This window comes from Hirundo rustica, chromosome 1 (assembly GCF_015227805.2).
Source record: "Hirundo rustica isolate bHirRus1 chromosome 1, bHirRus1.pri.v3, whole genome shotgun sequence".
Taxonomy (NCBI): Eukaryota; Metazoa; Chordata; class Aves; order Passeriformes; family Hirundinidae; genus Hirundo; species Hirundo rustica.
Genome location: NC_053450.1, coordinates 118,079,135 through 118,095,676, shown reverse-complemented (window position 1 = coordinate 118,095,676; position 16,542 = coordinate 118,079,135). Strand labels below are relative to the sequence as shown.

General features: G+C 39.2%; 1 long non-coding RNA gene across 6 annotated transcripts in view; it reads right to left on the bottom strand.

The window, feature by feature from the left end:
• Positions 1 to 12,445, bottom strand: part of LOC120756949 (uncharacterized) — a 98,001-nt gene extending 85,556 nt beyond the window's left edge. For all 6 annotated transcript variants that reach the window (XR_009208231.1, XR_009208235.1, XR_009208232.1 and 3 more), the window contains exon 1: positions 12,308 to 12,445. This is a non-coding gene — a long non-coding RNA (uncharacterized LOC120756949). The remainder of the gene's footprint in view (positions 1 to 12,307) is intronic.
• Between the last annotated feature and the right edge of the window lie 4,097 nt (positions 12,446 to 16,542).

Below are 16,542 nucleotides of genomic sequence, written 5' to 3'. Positions count from 1 at the left end.
CAAGTATTTTATGCTATCGAGCATGTCAAATCAATAAAATTATGATTTCTCAAGGTAACATATAAGGAAAGATAGTGGTAAAGCTCTACACTAATGTAAAATTTCTGCAGCATATTTTCAAAGTAAAACCTGATAAATCTCACTGTTTCTTGTATTTTATCAGCTGCAAACTTAATACCTTTTTGCCTAAATACAATGAAGGGTTTCTTTCATTGTATTAAGGTTGCTCAGGTGGAAAAAAAATACATATGTGTAAATTAGCTGTTACAATAGCTTTTTATTCTATAAGAGTTCAACAACAACAATTAGCTTTATATTTTCCTCATCACTAGAGTATTTATTGTCCTTGAGTGTACTGATCATTTACATGAAACTAGTCCACACCCTCAGGTAAGTCAGGCAAGTCAGTTTAGAAAAGTACTGTTTCAGAGATGCATTATCAAAGAAACAAGAAAATTAAAGAGTCTTCAAAGAATCCAGTACTTTTCAAAACTTCTCTTCCCCTTCCTAAATATATGGTTACCTTTGGACTACAAATCTTCAGATAGGTTTGGGAGGGGTTTTTTTGATCCAAAAGTATAACTGGAAAATGTTGAAGACTCCTCTTGGGCAGTTTAAGTTCCTGCATGTTTCAACTGTTAGTCACACATTCCTAGCAGAAGCATAGGAGTTCCAGCAGGGGTAATCCCAGTTGTAGCCAAGAGAATATCTGAGATGTTTTACTTTATTAATAAGCCAGCTCCCAAGAAATGGCTACATTTTCTTTATATAGAGCACAGACTCTGAAGAACAACTTCAGAAAGGATTTTTGCTTACTCTAAAAGATAAGTACAGGAAAAAAAATCTTACTATTCAAGAAATTAAGCAAATAGTTGTCAGCATGCAGGTTAGGAATAGTTCTTTGTAATTCCATCTGTATTAGAATGTTTAATGGCTCATATGACATAAAATTAGCTACCTGCCTTGAGCACAACATTCAGAATCAAATCTGAATTTCCAGACTAAAAGAAACTGTGCCTGTTCTTCAGTTTAACTGCAGGCACTCTCAAGGAGAACTAGCTATTACGTATTCCTATACCCTCTAATACCTGAAATAAAGACTTCTAGAGCAAATACATACCTATAAAGAGCATGTGTGGCTTCTTCCTGGAATAAGATGCTTAGCAATGCACAGACAGGATTAAAACTGGCTGCATTTTTCTACTTTTGACTTCTACTTTTTTGGCTTTAACAAGAAATCCAAAATAAAACAAATAAGAAGTAATATTAGCTAAATTATGAAGTTCAGGTTATCTGGGGCAAACAACAAAAATCCATCTCTTGCCAGAACCTTTGCAGGCTTGAGAGTTACACATTCCCAAAAGAAAACTAGCTCTTGGGAGAAGTTACACAGAAGACATTATATCCGATTGGGAAGGGAACTCATGAGTGAATTGGGGGCAGTGAAAAGAAGGAGCTCTTGTTTCAAGAGAGTCCATTCAGCAGGTTTGAGCTCCGACACTTCTGCCCTGATTCAGATAACACTGGCTGTTACCGGCTTGTTATGGGATGCCCTTCCAGGTGAGTCAAGTCAGACTCTTCCTCATAAACGTGTATCAAGAAGAGGAGGAAAAACCTAAGAGGCACCTTGCATCTCCAAGTTTCAGTCAAATCCCTTCTCCAGGAGGAGAAGCACCTACAATCAGTCTAGCAGAAGCAGAGCACAAGACCTTGTTGAAGGACCATTAAGCTTGAGCAACTGTGGGCCACAAAATCCATTTTGCCCAAATCTACAAAGTATGTAAGAGGAAACAATTTGTTATCCTTTAACATCCTGCCTCTTGCTAATCCCTTCTGTTTATGACTCAAATCTGTGAGAGCTCAAGATATTAAAAGATGAAAACATTTCGCAGACGGTCCCAGAAAGGCCACTGGCAGTCTAGGAGGGACTCTCTCCTCTCTTCGGGGAGCAGAACAGCTACAGCTAAACTCAAGATACAAGGTCTTCATAAGAGCATCTTCCTGAACAACAAGGTACAAATTACATTACAGACAGATCTGCTGCAGCTCTTTAATGAACAAGTAAATCTGTGTCGGTGAAACTCCTCATGACCTCAAATATTAGAAGCTATACAATAAAAACCAAAAAACTCAAAGTCATCTAAAAGTCCTGTTTTAGTAGATGCCATGATCTTTTCTATATCCATTAATTTTGTTCATTAGCAAGTGAATACAAGTAGGAAAAGGAATTGTTAAGCTTGTCTAAAGCAAAGCAGCAAGATATGTTTGATGCTGCTTCTGAAGAAGATTTGTTCAGCTTTTCAATTATCTTTTATTCATTATACAAACCAATAACCAATAATGTCAAATTGAGCAAGGCACCTCTCTTTGCCACTCTCACTCTGGTAAATCCTCTCAAATTTAATTGAAAATTTGGTTTTAAACTGGGTATAGCAGGTACTAAATTCCCAATTAATCCACTTATCCCTCTTCAAGGAAAAAAAAAACACAATTAAAATATAAACTTTTAAAATAAAAATATATACATTTTAATAATAAAATTTAATAACTTTTAATCAAAACATATTTTTAATATTTTATTCAAGAAAGCATGCTAATTCCCATAGTTCCCTCAACCAAAAATTATTACATGATACAAAACAAAATGGGGTTTTTTTAACATATTATAAAAACACAATTTAGAAGAAAGCCTTTCAGTATTCTCCAAATGAAATAAAGAATGTAAATTTTACTGGATTTTCTCCTGAACATTTTTCAAGAATGTTTCTCCTGACAGGAAAAAAAACACCAAGGTTTTCCAGCCAGGACTTGATAATATTAAATTTATTCCTCCCCATCCCCCCAGTGATGTCTAGGGAAACAACTGTGGAAACAAACATCTGCATCAGATTTATTCCAGTCATTTTTGACATCTCTTTAGAATTCAACAGGTAGAAATATCATACTTTACATTTACCTATAGGCTTCAAACTAAATTAATAAACAGTTGTGCATCAGACTGTCAACTTCATGTTTTGGCAGTTTCAGCAAACAGATGCCAATCTCTGGGTAACATGATTACTTACAAAGTTTAAGTTCCAAGGAGATAATCTTAAACCTAGATTACTGGAAAAATTACTTTAAAAACCTCAAAATATGGCAAATTAAGCCCAAAGACTTGCATCAGCATTTAAGACATGAAAAAGAAGCAATAAAAAAAACATGCAAGTACTACATTTATAGTTACATGTCACAAGCACACTTCCTTTCCTCAGCTGTATGCATTCCAAAGTATGAGTAATGACACAGTGCACACTTGGTGAGACTGCTGGTGATTCTAAACTGGGAGGTGCTGTTGAGTCCCTGGACAGACAACATGCCTTGCAGAGGGATATAGAGAGATTTAGACAATCATTAACAGTATGAAATTTAATAAGTGCAAATGCTGGATTCCACACACAAGACAATAGCAGAAGGCACAAGTATAAATTGTGAGAGGAGTGGCTGGAGAGCAGCCTTGCAGGAAAGGGTCTGGGGGTGCAGGTCAGCAGTGAGCCCTGTCAGCCCAGCAGGCAAACACCATCCTGGGGTGCATCGGACACAGCAACACCAGACAGAGGCGACCATCCCACTGCTCTCATCCCCTAGCACCCACAATGTAAAGGTCCTTGAATGCATCTAGAGGAGAGCAACAAAGCTGGTGTCAGGGCTAGAAGGAGTGTCCTACGAGGAGCAGCTGAACACTTTGGGATTGTCTAGTTTGGAGAGTTGGAGGCTGAGAGGCAATCTCATTGCTCTCTGCAGTTTCCCGAGGAGGGGAAGTGGGGAGAGAGTAGCTGATAGGATGCATGGGGATGGTGCAAATCCGCACCAGGAGAAGTTCAGACTGAACATGAAGAAGCAGTCATTTACACTGAGCAGGTTGTCAAACACTGGAACATGTTTTCTAGAGAAAACCTAAAACCAAAACATGGTTGATGCCCCATGCCTCTCAGCGTTTAACAGGCATTGTGAAAATGATTTTAATATGTGCTTTAACTTCTAGTCAGCCCTGAAATGCTCAGGTGGTTGGACTAGGTGACTGTTTTAAGTCTAGTCCAACTGGATCTACTCCATTAGATCAATTAAAATATCATTTAATAACTAAAAAAAAAAAAAAAAAAAAACCAAAGTCAGACAGTGACTTAGACACCAGAAAATATCCAATTTGACCCTTAGGTCTGTGCACTGTACAACTTGATTAATTTGTATGAACACACACTGTATAAGACGAAAGGGATCATGATCCTATTATAGAATGGAGGAAGCTATGACATCTTTCTCATTCAGGATTAAATTGTTCTGTCTAATCAGTGATTTAGAAATGAACATGTAACTAAAGGAGAGATTCTCATATTTACAAGGCTCACTTAGCTACCCAGGAAGAGACTGTATCTAATTATAGTCAGCCCTTTGACATATGCAGGATGAGAAAGGAGATGGTGAAGCACAGTGAAATGTTAGTCATTCACGCACACATCTTTTTCTGAACTCATCTAATAATTTCTTCCTATTTTTCCTACGTGCATTGACCCTCTACACATTTACCCATTTTTCTTGCTGTCTTGTTACTGCGTTTTTGCTATTTAAGTGTCTTTTTAAAAAATCATATTATGCAGTAAAATCTGACAGCAAACCAGCAGCCAAGAAAGTCTGAGGGACCAGTGCTGTAGTCAGTGGTGATGGAGGCAAAAGGAAACTGTTCCCAGCTTCTGCAGAAATGCAACAGATGTGCCTGAAGGCTTCACCAGACTAACTGAAGTGGCAGAGAAAAGCTGCTGAGTAACTCTCAGTGGGAGAGGGTGTTCTACTGCCTGGCAGGGGCACAAGACCAACAGATAGGAAGCCCAGCAGTGGTGGTGGCTCGATGCAGAGAACATACAGCAGAGTTCAGCTAAAGGTTACTCACTGCCACAAAGCAAAAGCAGCTCAGAGAGAATGATCTCAAAAGCAGCAGTCAGAGGTTTGCAGATAAGATTTTTGGGCATCTTTCAATTACTGAAATCGAAACGGTGAGATTAGATACCTTAGACAAAAAGAAGTGCATGAAAATGAACAAATTTTACATGGCTTGCTAGAAGAAAAGACACTCAACAAAACAGAGATCACTTTCATTTCTATTTAGGGTCTTTTTTGTTCAAGTCAGGAGTTTCTGGCCTTTCACTGACAGAACACTAGAGTACTGAAAATGGAACCTTTTTTACTGAGTGGAATAATATGGATTATTTTGGAAGAATTAAGATTAAAAAAACTCATATATACTCCAATGACACTATGCTAAAAATCAAGCATTTGGCAAATAGGTTAACTGATAATAGAGGCCAACATATTTCTCTTGAATAGCATGCAGAAGGAAAGGGTTGGGTAATATCAATCTAATTTTTTTATTCAGAGGCAGCTGGGGGCACTGAGCCAGATCCTCTATCCACATACGTTTCAGTAGTGTTGTGGCCAACTACTGTTCTGTGCCATAAAAGTTTCAAGTCTCTGATGAATGGCAGTAAATTAATTATAAGCAGGCCACTATTTTTCATGACCTAATATCCATATTTGCAATAAAGCACAAAGGACTTAAGCACTCACTGCAAATGAATAGCCATGCAAAGGAGGACTCCCAAATGCCTCAGGGTCTCAAAGGTGGATCAAACAGAGATATATTACAGCCCACATGGTCATGGGTCAAGGAAATAAATCCTTAGTTAGCTACTCTTTTTCTGTTGGTGTTTCCCATTCTGCTGTTCCAAAATCAAGCAGATCTCTTTAGGAACTCACCTCCAGCCTTTCACATCTTGCTCTCACCCTGTACTGCACAGGGTTTGCTTATTAAAAAACTTACCTAACACCAAACAGAGACAACACTGGTTTGATTCCTAAAGCTGATTCAGTGGTCAAACATCAAACCTGACCAGCCTTTAAGACTTCTTCTCCTTATAACACTGTGTACTCCTGGCATGATTCAAACAATATGAGCATTCCCATTCCTTCTGATCTACACCAGCCTTCATATCAGCCTCTTCACACTGACCTACCAGATACAATGGGAGTATCACATCAAGAGCCATACCTGGATCTTGGATAAAGCTCAGGCTGTCATCCTCATTCTAGCTTTGGAACAAAGGTGTTTTCAAGCAACACCCTTGGTTAGGGAATTCATAGAAATAAGTCTCAGGTCTAAAACCAGACCAACCCCTAGATCCCTCCACGGCCACTTTAAATTTAGTTCTGCAAAAGAATTCCATAAGCTTGCAAGGATCTTTGAAGCAATCATCAATATTATTTACCTATACAAAGTATATCTAACAGTAAGTATTTATAGGTTCAAAGTATATTTTATTGACAAAGTTAATTTATATTAGTTTATGCCTTCACTAAGATTCCTGTGCAAAGAACTTAGAAAATATTTAGTTGCAGAATTCTCTGCTTGAAATACAGAATCCTGGAACTTTCAGGAGTCCACTAAAAATGTAAAACCCTAGAATTCACAAGGGTCAGGAAAACACTGCCAAATATCATTAAACCAGTAAAAATTCTTCACAGTTAAAAAACTTAGGCTAGGTTTCCTGAAATGATCCTGTTATCTGATAAGACACCTTTTACAGACATTAAAAAAAAGTAAAATTCTTTGTCTACCTATTATGCAATGCCTTCCTCAAGCACTTTCAAACAAGAGGAGTTGACCTGCAAATTTTCAGTCCAAAGCTCGTGATAAACCTGTTTTGCCCAAATCAAGATGCTGGATGCCAATCAAACTGTGCAAATGTAAGGCAGATAATCACAGTTACAGCACCATATATTGTTCAATACCATTTGAGATAATGTCTACTAAAAACAAATACAGCTTTCAGGGGAATGTAAGAGGTACATTTTAGATCTAAGAGAATTACTTTTCTATTTTTTTCCCCTTGCAATAGATGGAACACACTTGATTTTAAGATCTCATTTTTACACTTACTGCACAAAAGCCTAGCAGAACATTTCACATGGATGTGACGGATTTAGACCCTGCAATCACATAGATACAGCTCTCCTTATTGCCATCAAGGAAAACACTTTTTCTTCCCCACACCTTGAGATCCCCATTTGTAAAACAGAATTATGACATTTGCCTCCATTATAAATTACTGAGAGCCATTGACAGAAAACTAGTATGTAAGAACACAGCAACACTTCTGGGAAGAAATTTAAGCATGTTCTTTTTAAAGTGCAAGCTATGTGCATCAGACTTGTTTTAAATACTGATTTTAAAATAACTATTCTCCTCCTTTTCTTGAATTTCAATCTTGTCAAATTACAGTAAAATGAAACTTGGTCACCATTCAGAAGTGATATTTCAGCATGTTCAAGAAACAAAACCCAAAAGGAGATTTGGCTTTCTTTTTAAAATTAACTTGCCAAAATTCCCCTGTAAATTTTAACACCACATTAAAAGTTCATTTCCTCTTTTGCCTTCCAGACCCCAGTAGCTATGGTCTCTCTAATATTAGATGATGAAGATGGCTATCTCCAGAGACGGATTTATTTCATACTGAACACATCATCATTTTCAAACATGAATAACTGTGGCTTGAACACAGCTATATAGGACCAAAGAAGGAGCTTGTTTCTGAAAACCTGTGTTGAAGAAGGTCCCTTCACAGCAGTAAAGCTTACACTAAGTAATAACTAGCTTCATAACCAAATCTCTAAAGCAATGATCTCATACTGAAAGTCTTCTCATTACCAGGTCTGGGCTTCATCCATCCATATCCACGAATTGTACAAAAAAAAAAAAAAAAAAAGTCCTGCAGAATACAGCTTTTTGAGAGCTGTTGTAGGTGCAAGGTTTTTCTGATAATGCTAAGAGCATTTACATGGAGTTGTGTATTATGTTTCTACTGTCCATGGTGTAAAACACCTGGAAACCACAGCAGCACACTTGGCAGGCTTTCACAAGATCCTGTGCACAAGATGCTGTGTTCAGTATCGAAGTAGCAACACACCAGTAGCTCTTTCCACACACTCAAACATCCACGTGCACAAATGACCATTTAACAAATGCCATTGAAACCTGACTTTAAAGAGTTAAGATTTTAGCTAAGGGTTAGAAGCAATTTATATTGATCAAGATGTAAGTTAGATTAGTAAATGGTAGGTTAATGATTATTAGATGCCCAAGCTAGAGCTAACTGTTATATTATGAGCTTGTTTACAGAAAAAGTGGAGTAAGTGAACCGTCATAAGAACAGATTGAAACCACTAAGAACAATGGCCAGCACCTGGACTTGGTATCAATCAATCACGAAGCAGGGGACCTTGGATCAGGCCAGAGGGTCACAGAGACCTGATGAAGACTCTCCTGATTTCATCCTTTGAGACCACTGACCCAATTCGAGACCACCAACCCAATTCAAGAGAAGAACTGTGCACGTGTGAAGGACTGATAGCCTCATTTTAATACAGAGCAGGGATGGGAGGTGCTGGGGTTATGCATATGTATTTTATGTAAGATCTTAGAAAATAAATAGAGAGCAATGAGCCTTGTTCGGGGCGGCCACGCCTTTCGGAGATGACTCCCGTGCTGCCCGCCGGTGAATAAACATACCACTGTCTAACTTTAATTAGTTAGAGGGTCTTTGTCCGTGATTATATTGGTTTTCAATGACTCACCACAAACTAATAGACCTTCATAGAAACCCTTTCATTTATGCAGAAATAAATCCAAAAGACAAGTAGGACCACAGGTTGCTGCATCACTCCATCCTCCTTAGATCCTGAAGGAAAACAGCCATTATCCTGACTCATCAAAGTGGCATGGCTCTTGAGAAAAGCAGAGCAGGGCACAGCTGAGAGTCACTGCTCCCAGAGCCCTGACATAGCCTGGACACAGTCCTCCTCCCCAAGGAAAATTGCCACTTAAAAACAAGCTGACAGCAGCCAGAGAAAAATCAAAGCAAAAAGTTTGAATTTGCAAAATTTTCAAATAGGCTGTGAACAGAACCTCTATGAGTCGCAGACAGCCAGTCCTGAGCTTCAGACATACACGTGTTTTGTACTGCTGCACTGAAGAAAGGCTGCTAAGCCAAAGTAAATGTCCCCAGTGACAATGCTGGAACTTTGTACTTTAATCACCAGGTCCATGCTCCCTGTGAGAATTCAAGCTGCACACTAATAAAATCATGTGCAAAATAGTTTAGAACTATCTTACTGTTTGATCCATAATGAAGTCTGCTACTAATGTGACCTCTAATAAATCAGGCTGCACACAAGTTCCAGCTGGCCCTCAGAGACAGTCATATCTGGTTGCTACACCAGAACAAATCCAGTGACTCCAGACACACTTAAAACAGAGTGCAGAATTTGTTCCAGGAAGTTTAGGGATCTGTATCAAGACTGTGACATTTCTAAGATTATTGTTTCCCAGTTACCACCAAGAGACTAGCAATAAGCACTCAGAAGATAACAAACTGAGAGCTATCAGAAATTGTGTCACAATACACGACTTGTTCTTAAAATGTGAACCTTGCTAAGAAAATTATTTAAAAGAACTTCTGAAGTGTTTTCTGGATGTTTGCATTAATAAACAGAAAAATCCTTATGGCCTATTAAGGAAAAAAAGTGGTATGATATAAATAATTTCCTTTGTTTGAAATGAAAGAGGAGAAAACATTCAAGAACTGTCTAAGTTTAAAATAGGTACTAAGGACGATTTTAATCACTTTAAGAAGCCAGAGACTGATGATCTGTATGCACATGAATTTACATATTAATAAATGGTCACCAAAAAAGTAAATTCAGGGGAAAAAAATCCAAAGAACCAGCAGAATGGCCAGATATAGTCACCAAATACCTTCTGCATTTTGAAGAACTTCCAAAGAAAAACAAAGGGAGACCTATGAAAAAATGAGACTGGTATTGAGATTTCTCACATAAAATTTCATCTTCACTGTGATATATGTCCTAAAGTTAATTCATGTTAAAAGATATAAGATGTAATTCACCCCTGTAAATATAAGTTTTATTTCTAATCAAGTATACTACAGGTTAACTGAGACTAAAGCTGCACGGAGAAGGGTACAAGGAATTTCCTTTGCCAGGGATTACACAGGAGGGACACAAGAAACTATGTTAAGAATTACACGAAAAGGGACACGAGGATACCTCTGCCGGGAATCGTTAAAAAGAGAACAAAGACAATGGAAAAGGGAGATGGAGAACCCGGAGAACCAAATGATTACATCAGTTCGATATCTCATCCGTCTCCTCCCGACATTAACATCTCTACACAGCACCTGGACACAGCAATCAAGGACATTGTCTTCCAGAGCAAATCCATTCAGACACACCAGAACCTGAACATGAATATCTAATGAGGCTGCCTCAGAAGAGGGAATCTCGGAGTCCCAATTTTCTCTCAGCGATCCAGTGTATAAAAAGAGACAGCTCTAAGCCAGAAATGTGAACTTGGGGGGTAACATACTGACAGAGTGTGTTACCACGTTCACCCAGTGCCGAAACCCGGGGTTTGACGCTGTCCTTTTAATTGTGGCTATCAGAGACTGTTATTTTGTCTCACAATAAAATTCCAAATTTTGATTAATAGAATTTGGTCTATCGTATTTATTACATTCACAATTTGAAGATTTTCTCCCAAGTAGATGTGTTAGTTGCCTTCATATTTTTTTAAGTTAAAATGGCCAAGTAATCTCAAAACAGAGGAAAATATTATATTTTCCTCATCAGAACCTTTCTTGAGGCGATCCTCACTGACATAAGGTGCTGCCTAGGGCCAGACAGTATATGACTATGGCATGAACAACTGCAGCAGCATCCAGGGACTGCCAAATCCCCAAGCCCCGTGTGAGTTATTTCTTCTCTTCCTCCTCTCATGAGTCAACCTGAGGCAAAATGAGGAACAGGAGTCAATCCTACATTTCTCTATCTTGTGCCTGAATATGATGGATCTTACCAGAGGGCTGCCTCCTTTCTTCACCTAGCTAGCACTTTACTCTGCAAGGATTCCCATTAAAACCTCAGGAGGCTTTTCAGCAATTAACACAGTGGGAATGGTAGTAATCAGCCTGCAATGGCATTGCACAACAGCCTATTTGCCCACAGGAACACAATGCAATTGCAATCATTAGTAGAAAGCTTTGGAAAAGCTTGAAAGCTTTCCAAGTCACTCATAATGCTGTGATTGTGTGCAGCTCCTGGCTAGGAATCCCTACAAAGCTGCATAACACCTGTGCTGGGCTGTTAAAGCATCATGAGGAGCAAACACGAAACACATTAACCTCCAATGCACTAGCTGCAAACAATTACCAAAGAGGCTTTCATTGCCTTTAAGAGACCTCATGCAAACCCAAGTTTCCCCCGTGTCTGTTTTCATCTGTATGAGCATTAAAGAAGTTAGCCTCTGGCATGTATTTTATCCTCAGTCTTTGTTTGCAAACATCAGATTTTGAACAAGACCTCATCATGTGTTGGGATTTATTTTTCTTTTTTCCTTTGCACCTTCTTAAACCAAGCCCTGAGGAAATACTTGGAAGGGGGGGGGGGGGGGGGGGGGGGGGGGGCGGCGCTAGCACAGATGTACTTATACTGAAAATATATATCTGAAAGTCTTCAATAGTAGAATCACAAGAAAATAGTTGCCTTGCACCTACCAATTCAAAGTTTGGGAAAATAGGAAAGGTATTTTTCAGCTGATTTGAAAGGGAATATAAATCATAATTGTTGCAAAGGGAGGAGAAAAAGATTGTATTTCCCAAAGTCAGGGAAAGGCTTATTGATTAGACTTCTAAGTACATTATAGACGTAAAAGCTGCATCCAACAGCTTCCACACATTTGCTGACTCTGCAGGTCATTTCAGACAGTGCTGCTTATATCTTTACCACAGAAGGGCCCATTTCCAAGGTCACTGAAACTACTTTTGCTGAACTTTAATATTGCATCTGCACGTGCTAAATCCTGGATATTACACTATTGACTTAAAGAAAAATTACTCTTTCAGCTTGACTACATCACATTCACTGAAATTTATGTGCTCTGCTTTGGTGCCCTTATTGGACCTACTCAGCAAGGAGCAAGTTCTGGATGAGTTTTGAAAGCACCTACCTGTACAATCAAGCACAACTTCCCTCGTGTGTATTCCAGCTGCTTTTCTGTGCCAGGCAAGGAATTATCAGAGCAAAGCTATTCCATAAGGTCGCTCCCAAGCTTGACTCCCCACTGTCCCCAAGGACACATAGAGGGATGGGTTTATACCAGACAGTGCTACACTTAAAACAGAAACAAGGTTGTTACTATTACCTGAGGAACTCAAGTGGCTGGCTCCACCACATTCTACCTTTGAAGAGAACTGGAGTAAATCCACAGGGAGCTATAGCTACTCCATACATTTCCCCATGTCTGCAGCATTCACAGGAATAAAAAAAGTCTAACCAGAATCTTTCCACGATACAAACCTCCCTGCCACTAAACACAATTTAAATCCAAGCACCTGGGGATGTCTCTAGGCTATGATTGCCCTGAGCAGCCTCAGCTGGGACCACCACCTGCACATGCCCTGCCCAGTACCCAGGGCTCCATTTAGACTCAAACAAAGCAATCAGGTCTGGCCTAGGTGATGCTATAGGTATGTTTGTCTCCTGCCTGGAACATAATCTCCCCAGCCAGAGCTGTTTATAACCTCAGTCATGGTGGCCGGTTCCATCCTGCATGAGTTCCATCCTGCATCCTGAGTGTAGTCCCCTGACTAATTGTGGGGGCGGGGAAAGGCTTGTATTATAACCATTAAAACTCAATCTCTTTAATCAGTGAAAGTGAAGTGCCACTATCGATGTCACTTTATGTGAATGCTTGAAGACTGATCGAATCGATGTTTTTCTTTTTGGTAGCCACACAAAGTGACTTTTTGAGACCTTTTACCTTAATAATTCTGCCTAGACCTTCATAACAGGGGCTGTTATGGACTTCAAAAATAGAAATATATTCTCCCCCCTGGAGGAGGTGAGAAAAGATTAAAAAGCTTGCTATGAGGAGAACTTTCAACAAAATTAAGCACAGACTTTTCCTCCATTATCTGCTCCATTCCTGTGAGCGGGTACAATCTCTGTGGGCAGGTACAATCAGGATTTTTCTTTTCAGCTCCACAGTGTAAATGGTGGTGCAGAAATGGGCTCTATGTTGACTTGGAAACGTTATGTTTGGTCCAGGCATGTGATCTGCACAACACTAAACAGCCTTCAACTCTTTCCCTGTTCCCTAGCTCAAGATTGCATTTGCACCTATCCTGTACAGACATTTCCCAGGGCCTAAGATATTTTATATCACTGGCTGAAATATATAGTACACTGTCAAATGGCAGCAATTTGGCTATTTTGCCTGAAGTCAAGTTGGTTACAAAGATTGCTCTGCTTCAGAAAATTCTTGACACACCAATTTACTATCTCATTATGTTCCTACTCTTTAGAGATAATACAGTCACATTAAATGCTCATTAACACTGAGATTAAGAAAAAAAATTAACCCCTCATGCTACATTTTTCTGTTTTTTAAATAGCTCATGTCCTAAACACTGTAATTTTTATCTCATGTACATGCCAACTAATCATCTTTGCTCTAGTAGTAAGGAATACTGAACAATGTATTTGATAAAGCTTATTAAACAAAGGGGCTTTTCCTTGGGAGATAATACACAGAAATCCTTTAGAAAATGTCCAATTATTTAATAAGAAGAAAAGAATGGGAGAGGAGCAGGGGAAAAAAAATAACAGCTTTACGAAAAGAATTAGTGATCAGCCATGTGCCTAATTTTCCAAAAGAACTGAGATTAATAGCGCCACAGGGGCCACAAACTTAATTTTATTGGAGCTTTTGTGTGGAGACCTGTGTCACAGGTGCATTTTTTCTTACCAAGAGATGCACATAGCCCTGGGAAGAAACTACAGCAGGTTGATTTGTGTTTGCGAGGGAGATTTATTTGAGAAAAACTCCGCACACATATGCTTATATAGCTTCTCTTCTTCATACCAAGTAACTTTGTCAATTTCTTCACCTCGTTTCCAATGTATCAATCAATCTTTCCTAGTACATACTGAGTACTCTTTCAAAAGTTCATGTACTGGAGGTGCTGCTTCATGTATATCAGGTTGTGAGCCTTAAAGTCCTTAATTCAGCAGAGCACAAACCTGTGTTTAACTTTATGTACAGGAAGTGAAAATTAGCATTACCTTTAGGGTATTTTGGTAACAGGGTGTGAGGGAGGTGTGGTAAATGTAATAAATTGACAAGCCAAATTCCATAAATCAAAATTTAGAATTTTATTTCGAGACTTAAATTCAGTCTCCAACAGCCACAATTAAAAGGAACAGCATCGAACCCCGGGGTTTCAGCACTGGGTGAACATGGTAATGGGCTCTATCGCTCCATGACCCCCTCCGTTCACAAAGTGTGCCCAGCACCACCGGTTTTTATACAGCTTTTCGCTGAGAGTGGACGGCGACCGTAGAGCTCTTGCTTCGTGGTAGCTTCATTAGGTATTCATGTTCAGGTCCCGGGTCAGTTGAATAGGTTCTCGGAGTGGAACAATGCCACGATTGCCGGGTCCGGAGAAGGTTTGGAAAGGTTAAATCGGGCCGGAACACATAAGATACCAATCTCCTCTAAATTGTTCAATCGTTAGCACGCCCATCTCCGGGGAAGGCACGGCCAATCCCCCCATTTTTCCATTCTTTTAGTTTTGTTGGTTGTCCTGAAGCTTTTCCCGGCAGAAATTCTTTCCTTCCCCAAACCCCGTGTCCCCTTCTTGCAGTTTTTAGTCTTTGTTAACCCTAAACACACTTTAGGTTTTACAGATCTTAAATCCAACCGAATGCAGATCAATTTTATGTTGCATATCACTACATTTCAATGCAAATTAATTACATATCACATTACCTAACACGAATTAACTTTAGGTCACATATCACAGTAAAGAAAAGCCATCTGCACAGTTCCTATTTGCTTTGAACTGCATTGGGTTAACAACTCAAAAAATTATTGAATAGAGAAGCATAACCATCAGGTTTTAAATAGTACAACATCAGGAACTCAAGTATGAACTCTAATAGACTTGAGTACATTGCCTTCTCAGAATTTATTTTTTGCCTACCAAATCACTGCCTACATAATGAATTACACACACAATGAGGAATAAAACAGTGTAAACATAACCATCTATCCAAAGAGCACTCAAACACATGAAAAACTTCAGCATGAAGTATTGAGCGGTTTAATTTTCCAAAGCCTTCATTTTGGAGCGAAAATATTCCCCATCACCTAATCAGACAGCAAGCTCACTGCTATTGAAGGATGAAGTGCTGGAGTTAAGCTCAAGGTATTTGCTTATAAAAGCCTGGGGATGAGGAACAGAGGAGAGGAAATGATGGGGAAAAATCTCCTCTGGGCTACTAGCAGAAGCATCTGCCAAAGTAATAAAAGTTCGTATTTGTAACAATTGCTGCCCAAGATAATAGACGAGCAAGTAGTTAATCAAGCTGCCCTTACCAGTTTGGTATTTCACTGAAGTTACAAGCAGAGTAAATAGGCACGAAAGAGCCAAATTCTTCTGGAATCACAAATCAGGGTCCTTCCAGAATAACTCAAGATGATCTTCAGCCAAGTGCAATGTAGTAGGAAGGGAAATGTGGCCCCTGTCACCAAGAACAGACATATGGTAGATAAAAGTATCTACTTTTATCTGAGCTGCAGTCTGGCTCGTGTTATGGGGGAAGAAGGGTTCATGGACAGGTCTCAGAGCATCCACTCTGAGTCTTTTCAGGTATCGTATGTTTTATAGTAGGCCATAGATACAAATAAGCCAAAGAGGGACATTAGAAAGCCAGTTATCTGTTTGGCACAGATTTTCATTGGTGTGAGGCCCTGAGGACCAGTAAGGATTTGCCACAATAGGCTGCTGACAGCTTTTCTTCCACAGTATATTGTCCTGGCTCAATAGCACAAGGTCAGACTGAATGGCGTTTTGCTGCCTTTCTGCTCCTCCTGGGGAGCAATTGCTTAGAAAAATATCCCTTTATTTGACAGGTTTGTAACATAAACAAAAAAATCCATCCTTGTTGTGGTTATTGAACTGACTTCTTAGGAATCAAACAATGTAAGACTAATGGCATCATAGAGCCACCAGCCACACCAATGTAAACTTAAATGTGTGTGATAGCTGAGTGGGGATAGCCTGGTACAATAAGCAAATGAAACTTTTTTTTTTCTTCATCTTATACAGACACTTCATTTTTTAATTAGCAATTAATTCCTTCTCCATGCAGAATGTAAGCCAGGATAACTAACTGTAAGAATTTCATTCACACACCCCTGTACGCAAAACCTCAAGTCATTCGGCAGAACAACATCTACAGCGAATGTGATGGAAAGGGAGGCAGTTGCTTGGAGATTTTAAAACTGTTGAAAAATCACAGCTATCTTTGTACATCCTCAAGATGAGTACTTTAAGGCTGACACTTTTGTGTATACAATAAAAGAGGATAATG